Here is an 11,784-nt window from a genome sequence, read left to right as displayed (position 1 = left end):
ACTCTATAGCGCCACCTGTTGCAAGTAGCAATCCTACAAGTCACAATCAACCCTTTAACGAGATGTGCAATATGACTTAAGATAAAAGCCAAATCAGTATCTCAATTCGCAGACACGGTGTTTCGGGCTGTTGGCCCTCATCAGTTCGAAGAATGAGAACTGATTTGGCTAGGCGAGAGGCTCTGGACTGGGGTCTAAGGGGTAACGTTTCTCCTTATGGAGAGTGACATACCAGCTGGCTTCCAACAGGTGGCGCTATAGAGTTTAAGTCCTCTTCTTCTCAGAAGAGGCAATTTGCATATCCATTTAAGAGCACAGTGGCCTCCACAATCCTTAAGTGGAAGAAGTTTGGGACCACCAGAAGTCTACCTAGACCTGGCCATCCAGCCAAACTGAGCAACCATGGGAGAAGAGCCTTAGTGAGAGAGGTAAGGAAGAACCCCAAGATCACTGTGCCGTAGCTCCAGAGATGCAGTAGGGAGATGGGAGAAAGTTTCACAAAGTCAACTATCACTGCAGCCCTCCACCAGTCGGCCCTTTACAGCAGAGTGGCCCAACGGAAGCCTCTTGTCAGTGCAAGACATATGAAAGCCCGCATAGAGTTTGCTAAAAAAAATAAAAAAAACAGGCAAAGGTGCTTACCTGTCTTGGCCTCAAATCAAATGCACTATCATGGTGCAGGGGGCCCAAGTAACGATGGCGACTACATAGGTGCGGTTATACCAAATGAGACAGCCAGCCTACAATCAGGGATTGGCCATTTGGCACTCTAGTGCAAACAGTTTTTGCTGTTAGTGTAGGACTGGCAAGTGTGAGGACCCTTGACATGGGTTACCAGCTTATGTATTGTGGCCATAATATTAACTAATACCGTACATATTTTCATATGTTCTTGTGCACTTTATTTATTTTTACTTTTTGAGGTGCAGTTGGGCACAGATGGCTTTGTAAATTGTGGCCTCTGTTCACACAGGACGCAGTACAGTTAGCACTGGGCAGCCAGCCACAGGGCGTTACTAATAGGCTGTGATCCAGATGCTTTGGATTCTTTGTGTGAACACTGCTGCAGATTATCTGTTTGCACTGGTGTGCCAAGCGGCCAATCCCTGATTGTAGGCTGACTGTCTCATTTGGTATTACCGCACCTGTGTAGTCGCCATCTTTACTTGGGCCCGCTGCACCATGATAGTGCATTTGATTTGAGGCCTAGACAGATAAGCATCTTTGCCTGTTTTTTTTTGCTTTCTCTAGAATAGCGGAGTTTTTTTCCTCTTTTTGTGGTTTTTTTAAAAAAATATGAGGGACTCCCAGACTATGAAAAATAAGATTCTCTGGTCTGATGAGATGAAGATAGACCTTTTTGGTGATAATTCTAAGAGGTATGTGTGGAGAAAACCAGGCACAGCTCATCATCTGCCCAATACAATCCCAACATGTGAAACATGGTGGTGGCAGGAGCCTCATGTTAAGGGGTGGTTTTCAGCTACAGAGATAAGACAACTGGTTGTCATTGAAGGAAACATGAATGCGGCCAAGTACAGAGATGTCCTGGATGAATACCCCTCCAGAGTGCTCTGGACCTCAGACTTGGCCGAAGGTTCACCTTCCAACAAGACAATGACCCTAAGCACACAGCTAAAATAACAAAGGAGTGGCTTCAGAACAACTGTGTGACCATTCTTAACTGGCCCAGCCAAAGCCCTGACCTAAACCCAATTGAGCATCTCTGGAGAGACCTGAAAATGGCTGTCTACTAACGTTCACCATCCAACCTGACGGAACTGGAGAGGATCTGCAAGGAAGAATGGCAGAGGATCCCCAAATCCAGGTGTGAAAAACTTGTTGCATGATTCCCATAATCCCATGATTACTGCAGGGATGTTTTTATTGTTTCATTGTATATTGTAGGTTGCATTGTTCTAATAGTAAGGCTAGGTTCACATTGCGTTAATGGGTTAACGCTAACGGACTGCGTTGCATGGCAAAATTGTCGCAATTAACGCCGTGCAACGGGTCCGTTAGCGCACCCATTGACAGCAATGTGATTTGTCTCTGTAGCGCATCGCTAGCGCATGCCATTTTCGGCACGCGCTAGCGATGTGCCGTTCTTTTGTGCATCCGAGGTCCGGTCCTCGCGGATCTGCGCTAGCGGGAACGACGAATGCGAACCCTAAAGAAACATTGCGTTAGCGCAATCCGCTAGCGCTATGTGCTTAACGGATTGCCCTAACACAATGTGAACCTAGCCTTACACAGCAGAAATGGTTCCGTCTTTTACTTTTGAAGCTGTCCCTAAATAACTCTCTCTGGAGCAGCAGTTTACTACAGACCCAAATTTGCTTTGATCGTCCTAATTTTTTAGGAAACCAATGATGTTATTCGGAGATATTCTTTTGGCAAAAAGCATTGGAGTTTATGTAAATTCCACCTCAAAGTGAGTTTTCTCAGTAGTTTTGGCAGTTTTCCCTGACAGAGTTGTGGAGCTCCCGGAAAAAACCCTAAATGTCCATATTCGGCCAATTGCAATATCGGCAAGTTCTATATCTTTTTTTCCTCCTTTCTGTGCTGTATTCCTCAGCTTTTTTCTACTATTGTGTATGAATGGATGGATAAAAGTATTCAATTATTTTATATACTGTTAAAGACAATATGTATGAAAGTTTTAGATTATGTATGGTGACTGCGAAAAAGTGATGCAAGATGTTATTTCCACTTTGCCCGGGTTAGGGATTGCGTTCAAATAATTTTTTCTTACATTATTTTCTGCCAGAATACCTAACTTAGAAACCAATATACTTTCTTTTTACTTATTGAATTATTTCTTTTATGCTTTTTTTTTTCTGTTTCTAAATGTATGTTTAAACATATATTTTTTTTATAGAAATATCAGTGGCATTAACCCCTATCCGACATTAGCACTAATAATACATCCACGCGCCCTGGCTCTTATTGACCAGGGACGTATTATTACTGCATAGCGATCGTGTGGGCACACAGACTGTGCGCGTGTTCCCTGACGTGTGTCAGCTGCTTCCTGCAAAGTAAAAAAGTTAAACTTTTTTAAAAATAATTGCAAAAATATAAAAAAAATTAAAAAAAATGATAAAAAAGTAAAAAGATATTGTACACATAAATAAATTTTTGCATTATAAAAATATTAATTAAACAAAAAAAGCACACATATTTGGTGTCACTGCATCTGGAACGACCTGACTTATAAAACTGTCCCACTAGTAATCCCCTTTAGTGAACACCATATAAAAAATTAAAAACAAGGTAAAAACAATGCTTTATCATCATACTGCAGAATAAAAAGTGGAATAAAGCGCAATAAAAAAGAAGGATATAAGTAAACATGGTTGTGATGCTGTGATATGCTATGTGGGTATCATTTTTGTGTATATTTCTATTTTACTTATTTTCATAGTGTTCTCTTGTAGAAGGAGTTATTTGCTAATTGAGGAATGGCTGTTGCTGCCATCTTATATCAGCTCCCACAGTTCTGTATTGTTTTCTAATATGCTAATGACATGTTGACCTAGCTTGTTGAAGCAATGAGCCCCTGAGACCTTCCCCCTCCTGACCTGTGAATGAGGAGGGAGACTTAAAATATCAGGGAGGTGAGACACAGATGAGTCCTGTGTGGAATGATGATGTGTTCACAGCACCTCAGAGAGGAAGAAGAGTATATGGATTATGTTATCTTCTGTCTGCTGGATTGTTGGACTTTTATCCTGTTACTGAACTGCATTCGTGTTCTGGACTATTTTATCCTTTGTGTGGTGAATTGTATATGGTCTTTTCGTATTTTTGCCTAAATAAAGGTCTGGGAATTGTTTACTATACTCTAGCTTTGTTGATTGTGTGATACCGGAGAAGAACCCATGACAATGGTACTGGTGAAAAAGGTCATCTTGTCCCACAAAAAATAAACTGCCATACAGCTCCAGCAACGGAAAAATAAAAAAGTGATAGCTCTCAGAATAACGTGAAGCAAAATTAATTATTTTTTTTCTATAAAATGCCAAAACATAAAAAAGATATGAATGAGATATTGCTATAATAGTACGAACCTGAGGAATAAAACTGCCTAAGCAATTTTACTACAATTTTTATTAGACCTTAGAAAAATTAAAAACTTTGAACTAAAACAACATTTTAGTGGTAAAATTGTAATTTATTCTTTCTTCACCGATCAATGGTATAAAAAGGCACATGTGGTGTCAATATGATCCCTGCACCCCTAGATGAATTCACTGGGGAGTGGAGTTTGCAGAAGAAATTACTCAGGAGAATTTACACTACAAATTGCATGGTGCAATTTCCCCAATTTCAATTGTGAAAATGCAAAATTTGGTGAAAAAATATTTTTTTTGTGAGGAAAATGTGATTTTTTTTATTTTCAGGCTCCACGTTATAAACTTCTGTAAAGCACCTGGGGGTTAAACGTGCTCACCACACATCTAAATACATTCCTCGAGGGGTCTAGTTTCCAAAATGGGGTCACTTGTGGGAGTTTTCCACTGTGTAGTCACATAAGGGGCTCTCCAAATGGGACATGACGTCCGCTAATGATTCCAGGAAATTTAACATTCAAAAAGTCAAATGGCGCTCCTTCCCTTCCGAGCCTTGTCATGTGCCCAAACAGTGGTTTTCTCCCTCATATGTTGTATCAGCGTGCTCAGGAGAAATTACACAACAGATTTTGGGATGCATTTTTCCTTCTTCCCCTTGTCAAAATAAAAAAAACTGGATCTGAAATAAATTTTTGGTGATGAAAAGTTAAATGTTCATTTTTTTCCACATTACCAACATTCCTGTGAAGCACATGAAGGGTTAATACACTTCTTGAGTGTGGTTTTGAGCATCTTGAGGGGTGCAGTTTTTAGAATGGTGTCACTTTTGGGTATTTTCTGTCATAGAGACCCCTCAAAGTGACTTCAAATGTGATGTGGTCCGTAAAAAATGGTTTTGTAAATTTTATTGGAAAAATGAAAAATCGCCGGTTAAATTTTAACCCTTATAACTTCCTAACACAAAAAAAAGTTGCTTCCAAAATTGTGCTGATGTAAAGTAGACATGAGGGAAATGTTATCTATTAACTATTTTGTGTGACATATCTGTGATTTAAGGGCATAAAATTCAAAGTTTGAAAATTGCAACATTTTCAAAATTTTTGACAAATTTCCATTTTTTTTTTCACAAATAAACGCAAGTAATATTGAAGAAATGTTACTGCTTTCAGAATCACCAGGATCCCTTGAAGCATGCCAAGGTTATAACCACATAAATTGACAGTGGTCAGAATTGTAAAAATTGGCCTGGTCATGCAAAGAGCTTTGGGGTAAAGAAAAATTCACAGTCAAAATCTGTATTGGATTTTCATTATGGTTTTCAGTTCTGACATGTTTTTCCGCCATACTTTTTTGCAAAATTTTAACAGAAATTCATCAAAAATTTAAATGTTCTTTTTCCCCCACACTTAAAAAAAATAGCTTAAAAATTAATATTGAGTTTATTCTGAGAAAATTTGTTTCATTTCCATAATTGTGTGTTTTGGAGCAAACTCTGCTCTAAAATACTCATCATCATCGTTACGTGATGTTCAAGCTGATTTTTTTAATGATATTTTTTAGCATATCCACCTAAAAATGTTCTTTTGTTAATCCACTTTGCTATTTTTTTTTAGAGTTTTTTTTTCCTCTTCAGCTTTTCAAAAAATGCCTGGGGGAGATAAAGAAAGTGCATTTGAGTCCGATTACTCCTAGAATCTGCTCCAAATCTGACACATCAAATCAAAAGGTTGAAAAAGGCTCCAAGAAAAAAGTGATTAAATGATTCAAAACCTCTTCAAAAAGTGTTTCAATAAAGTAAAACCTTCCAAAAAAACATTTCCTGTAATGGTTTTAGTTTTAAAAACTCATTGTTTTTGAATGCCTGTAAAGGAAAAACTTAGCCTGAAAAGAGCCTAATTATATACATAAATTATGTTTTGTTTTTTTTCCAATTTGGCAGAATTTTATTATAATTCATTATTTATTATTATTGATTACTATTTCTTATGTATGTCATATTCTTCTTGTTTTTATATTTGTATCATCATCATTATTATTATTTAATGTATCATTTACATTGCTTTTTAAATGTGTTTTTCTTGCTGGTCTGGTTTCATAGTAAAAATAATAAGATTTTAATTTTTTTTCCCCTATATCCAATGGCGATTATAGTTGAGCAAATTGGTTAATTTTTTCGTCTCTTGGCGTGTAGAATATTATGAATGTATCGATTCACCTATTATTCTCATAACTTCTTCAAATGTAAATGTCAATCCTGGCAATTGTATTCTGATGACCAGTGAATCAAGAATTTTCGTGAAACTTACCGTAAGGTTGGGCAAAAATTTGCCCTCAAACAATATTACTGCAATATACAGGTCCTTCTCAAAAAATTAGCATATAGTGTTAAATTTCATTATTTACCATAATGTAATGATTACAATTAAACTTTCATATACTATAGATTCATTATCCACCAACTGAAATTTGTCAGGTCTTTTATTGTTTTAATACTGATGATTTTGGCATACAACTCCTGATAACCCAAAAAACCTGTCTCAATAAATTAGCATATTTCACCCGACCAATCAAATAAAAGTGTTTTTTAATACCAAACAAAAAAACAATCAAATAATAATGTTCAGTTATGCACTCAATACTTGGTCGGGAATCCTTTGGCAGAAATGACTGCTTCAATGCGGCGTGGCATGGAGGCAATCAGCCTGTGACACTGCTGAGATGTTATGGAGGCCCAGGATGCTTCAATAGCGGCCTGAAGCTCATCCAGAGTGTTGGGTCTTGCGTCTCTCAACTTTCTCTTCACAATATCCCACAGATTCTCTATGGGGTTCAGGTCAGGAGAGTTGGCAGGCCAATTGAGCACAGTAATACCATGGTCAGTAAACCATTTACCAGTGGTTTTAGCACTGTGAGCAGGTGCCAGGTCGTGCTGAAAAATGAAATCTTCATCTCCATAAAGCATTTCAGCCGATGGAAGCATGAAGTCTCCAAAATCTCCTGATAGCTAGCTGCATTGACCCTGCCCTTGATGAAACACAGTGGACCAACACCAGCAGCTGACATGGCACCCCACACCATCACTGACTGTGGGTACTTGACACTGGACTTCAGGCATTTTGGCATTTCCTTCTCCCCAGTCTTCCTCCAGACTCTGGCACCTTGATTTCCGAATGACATGCAAAATTTGCTTTCATCAGAAAAAAGTACTTGGGACCACTTAGCAACAGTCCAGTGCTGCTTCTCTGTAGCTCAGGTCAGGCGCTTCTGCCGCTGTTTATGGTTCAAAAGTGGCTTGACCTGGGGAATGCGGCACCTGTAGCCCATTTCCTGCACACGCCTGTGCACGGTGGCTCTGGATGTTTCCACACCAGACTCAGTCCACTGCTTCCTCAGGTTCCGGTCACCTCTTCTCGTTGTACAGCGTTTTCTGCCACATTGTTTCCTTCCAACAGACTTACCATTGAGGTGCCTTGATACAGCACTCTGGGAACAGCCTATTTGTTGAGAAATTTCTTTCTTGGTCTTACCCTCTTGCTTGAGGGTGTCAATGATGGCCTTCTTGACATCTGTCAGGTCGCTAGTCTTACCCATGATGGGGGTTTTGAGTAATGAACCAGGCAGGGAGTTTTTAAAAGCCTCAGGTATCTTTTGCATGTGTTTAGAGTTAATTAGTTGATTCAGAAGATTAGGGTAATAGGTCATTTAGAGAACCTTTTCTTGATATGCTAATTTATTGAGACAGGTTTTTTGGGTTATCAGGAGTTGTATGCCAAAATCATCAGTATTAAAACAATAAAAGACCTGACAAATTTCAGTTGGTGGATAATGAATCTATAATATATGAAAGTTTAATTGTAATCATTACATTATGGTAAATAATGAAATTTAACACTATATGCTAATTTTTTGAGAAGGACCTGTATATGCAAGAAACATTTTGTACATATTGTGCAACCATTTTTGCAATGTTTTGCTCATGTCTAACTTGGGCCAAGGTTGTCCAGCTCAGATTGGTGCCATCCTCGTTCCTGCACTTGTGCTGGAGTAGGACTTTGTGTACACCTTAATTGCCATGGTAAAGAATATATCACATAAAGTTAAAAAATATCCAAACAGGTATCATAAATCTCCTTTACAGTGTCGGCTTTGTAAATTTCATAAATAAACAATATATAGAATCACACGTCAGTCCTAAACCATTAAGACTAGTCACACTCCTGAATAATTATCTCTAATCCTGCAAATCCCTACACTCATCTGCTTCAGAATCCTTATGTCATGGTCATGCAGGTTTTGGGTGTCTCCTTTTCCACTTAGCGTAGTGACTGTCCATTCATCAGTCTGTATATAAGGACCGGATTTCCAGTGGAAGGAACATCAAAGCGCAATCCATCCTTCAAGGAATAACAGCTCCAGCTGAACCAAGCTCTCCTACCAAGATGGCAGCTGAACAAATTCTGTGCAAAGCCGGTCTCTTGGTGCTGGCCGCCTGTATGATCCTTAATCTGCAAGGAGCAGGTAAGGAAGGAGCCTATGGACATTACTGATTGTGTTCCTCATTGATGGAGGATTTTGTACAACTTGCCACTTGTATCCATCAGTTTTCTGTCTTCCTCATGGATCCTACTCTCATTATTCAATGTATTGGGTTCCATCTTGGAAAAATTTTCTTCTCTACTGGTGACATCTTTCCTTACTTCTTGCCCTTTTTTCCATTGACACTTTAGCTTCCATGAATTTGATCTAAGGATTATTTGTTTACCTGTTCAATAATATAAAGCCATTATTTCTACCTGAGGCCCAAAGAGAAGCAATGGATGATCTTTAATGGTTGGCTAGTGATTTGTAGGATCTGGTCTTCTTCAACTCAACCTCTTTCTACAAATCCCTTTATGGGCATAATAGTTTTTAAGGTTGAAGGTAAACATAAGTCAGTTGAGTTAAACCTATAGCCTAACATGTTGATCTGGAGGAAGACAAGAACTCCAAGAGACAGATGCAGATATCCCAAGTTAGGGGAAAAGTTTTCTCTGAACTCTCAAAACAGGAATCAGACTAGTGCCCTAGATAATTCTCCCATGTTGGGATATGGCCATAGACATTTGATGGTTGACCTTTCCAAAATCGAAGGGTTTGGCAGACTGTAATGTAGTATGCATGGCTTTCTTTCAAATGAGTGGCACATAGTGGAGGAGCACAAAGGATCGCCAAATAAACAGTGATGGCAGGGACCGACATTAAAGTCCATACGTTCTCTGACTTTTCTTAACATCCCTTTGAGGATACCTGCAATAAAACCTCAAGGTGTTCAAGAATAATATCTTTGAAGATCATCTTCTAGAAAATGGGATCAACCAGATGAGGGCCTGATGATAACTCAGGATCTGCTGTAATGGAAAGACTAATTTTAAGGCCCAACAAATCTTTTTTATTCAAGTTGGTCTATCAAGACCTTGAATTACATTATTGATGAACTTTTATCATGTACAGAACTTCAATGACACCCAAAAGTGATTTTCTGACATATATCTCTTCTTGTCTCCACAGATGCTCAGACAAACTCTACTAATGGTGAGTATGATGGAAGCAACGGTGCTTTTTACTCCATGTATGTAGAGATAGTGTCAAGAATACAATAACTTTCTAGATCTATCCCCATAAGGAATACAAAACAAATGCAGAAATATGAATATATTTTTTTGTGTCACCTGCGCTCATGGTTTTGGTGGAACACGAGACACATGACTTCTTCTACATTCCTTTGATAAATCAGTGTTGACCGGTGTCAATCACTAAAATGTGGCAATCAAGAGCCATATTTAAAGACCACCATCTTTCATGTATTTCATGCTGGGATACTATCCCAGAGGCACAGATATTTAGAGGTCACCAACTTGCCAAATACGAGAGTGTCTTCTACACCAGTGTTTCCCAAACTCCAGTCTTCCCAGTCCTCAACAGGTCATGTTTTCAGGATTTCCATAGTGTTGCATAGGTGAGAGAATTCCTGATTCCTTGGTGATGCTTTCATCTCCTGTGCAATACTAAGGAAATCCGGAAAACATGATATGTTGGGGGCCATGGGGATTGGAGTGTGGAAAACACTGATTTATACTAACAAAATAATAGAGAAAAATGGTCTTACCTGGAAGACTACACATGCCTTTTTCAAGTATCACTCCAGGCAAAACTGATGCAAAGTTTTATGCCCATTGAGGGACCTGAGGGGCAAAGCATGACACATGAATTTAAGGAATCATTAGTTGTATACTAGCTTTACCCCCTGAGGGCTTACACTAGGCATTGCACAAGGCATCAGTGTTCCTTTAACCCCCAAATATTGGACAATATTATAAAAAATATAGTCATCCAATTTTGCATTTGCATTACTGATATAGATATAGGCAGTTATTTCTAACGTCAACGAAATACTACAATTGAACCTAATGGATGAATGAACAGGTGTTGCTCCATTTCCTCCAGCTGACACATGATCTTCTCTCCTTAGCTGTGCCCGGCTGGGGTGTGGCCCTCCTGGTGCTGACATCACTGATGCTGGCTTCCATGCTGGCCAGCTTGTGCTGTGTGGTGAGTCTCTTCTTGTTCATTAGATCTCCTTAGTTCTCCTCCAGAAGATGAGGTTGAGACAGCAAAATTGTAGGGATAATCTCAACCTTACACAAAACTAATCAAAGGACCTAAAACAATTATTCACAACACAGACTGATGAGGGAAAGTTACAATGTTCTACAAATTACCAGGCTTGCGTTTGTCATCAGACAAGGAAAGATAACATTGATCTAGATGTTTAGAGCAAGACCCTCACCAAAAACAAAAAGTTCTCTGGATGACTCAACAGTAGCATGCTGCGTAATGCTTAATTTTGTCTGTGGAGGCGCTATAGGGAATTCACTTAATGCAGGTTTATCAAACTGGTTGCAGCTGATCACTGTGGGTTTTCAACATCTAAATTACTAGGACAACCCCTTAAGCAGTGATACAATTTTTGGCAAACTGTATTATATAAATTCCGATGATAAGTTCTCATAATGTACATTTTTGTGTTACAGCCTTTAATGTGCAAGAAAAGTGGCGGAGACAGCCATTGTGGATTCTCTCTTGGAAAGTAACAAAAAAATTAGATCCTGCAAAATTTCTCTTCTCCTCATCCTGGTCCCCTAAATCCTGAGCCTGAATTCGATCTGCTGAATCCATCTAGTCTTCTTAGTCCTCGTACTATCAACTCCAACCTTGATCACAAATGTCTACTGATCCAAGCTCTCTCATGTCTCGGACCCCACATATGGACTTCACTCTGCTCCCAGCCTCTTCGTTAGAATGTTGTTTCCCCCAAATAATAGTAAAATAGGATTCCTGGCATGTGTACCATTGTTACAAGGTGAACGCTGTGAATGTTGTATTTTATTATATATTGGAATCTGTAAATTTATTAAAAAAGCACAATAAAAATGCATTTTATTATTTATATCTAGTTGAGTTGTATAGTTATTAGTGATGAGCAAGCACTAAAGTGCTTGGGTACTCATTGCTCGGGTCAAGCAACTTGGAATACTTGGGTACTCGACCCGAGCAATGAGCCCAATGTAAGTCTATGGGAAACCCGAGTATTTTTACCGCGATCCCCCAGGGGTCCTTTTAAGGTCTAAAAATGTCTGAAAATGATGAAAACACTGCTCAAGTGACACAG

At 38.9% G+C, this 11,784-nt stretch overlaps 1 long non-coding RNA gene across 1 annotated transcript; it reads left to right on the top strand.

Moving 5' to 3' along the window:
• Window positions 1–8,466: 8,466 nt before the first annotated feature.
• On the top strand, window positions 8,467–11,533 carry LOC143809463 (uncharacterized). Its single transcript, XR_013222283.1, has 4 exons — window positions 8,467–8,594; window positions 9,624–9,647; window positions 10,585–10,664; window positions 11,147–11,533. It is a non-coding gene; the product is annotated as an uncharacterized LOC143809463 (long non-coding RNA).
• The last annotated feature ends 251 nt before the right edge of the window (window positions 11,534–11,784 follow it).

This window comes from Ranitomeya variabilis, chromosome 2 (genome assembly GCF_051348905.1).
Source record: "Ranitomeya variabilis isolate aRanVar5 chromosome 2, aRanVar5.hap1, whole genome shotgun sequence".
Lineage (NCBI taxonomy): Eukaryota > Metazoa > Chordata > Amphibia > Anura > Dendrobatidae > Ranitomeya > Ranitomeya variabilis.
The sequence above is the reverse complement of the archived record's forward strand: the minus strand, read 5'-3'. Positions and strand labels throughout refer to the sequence as shown.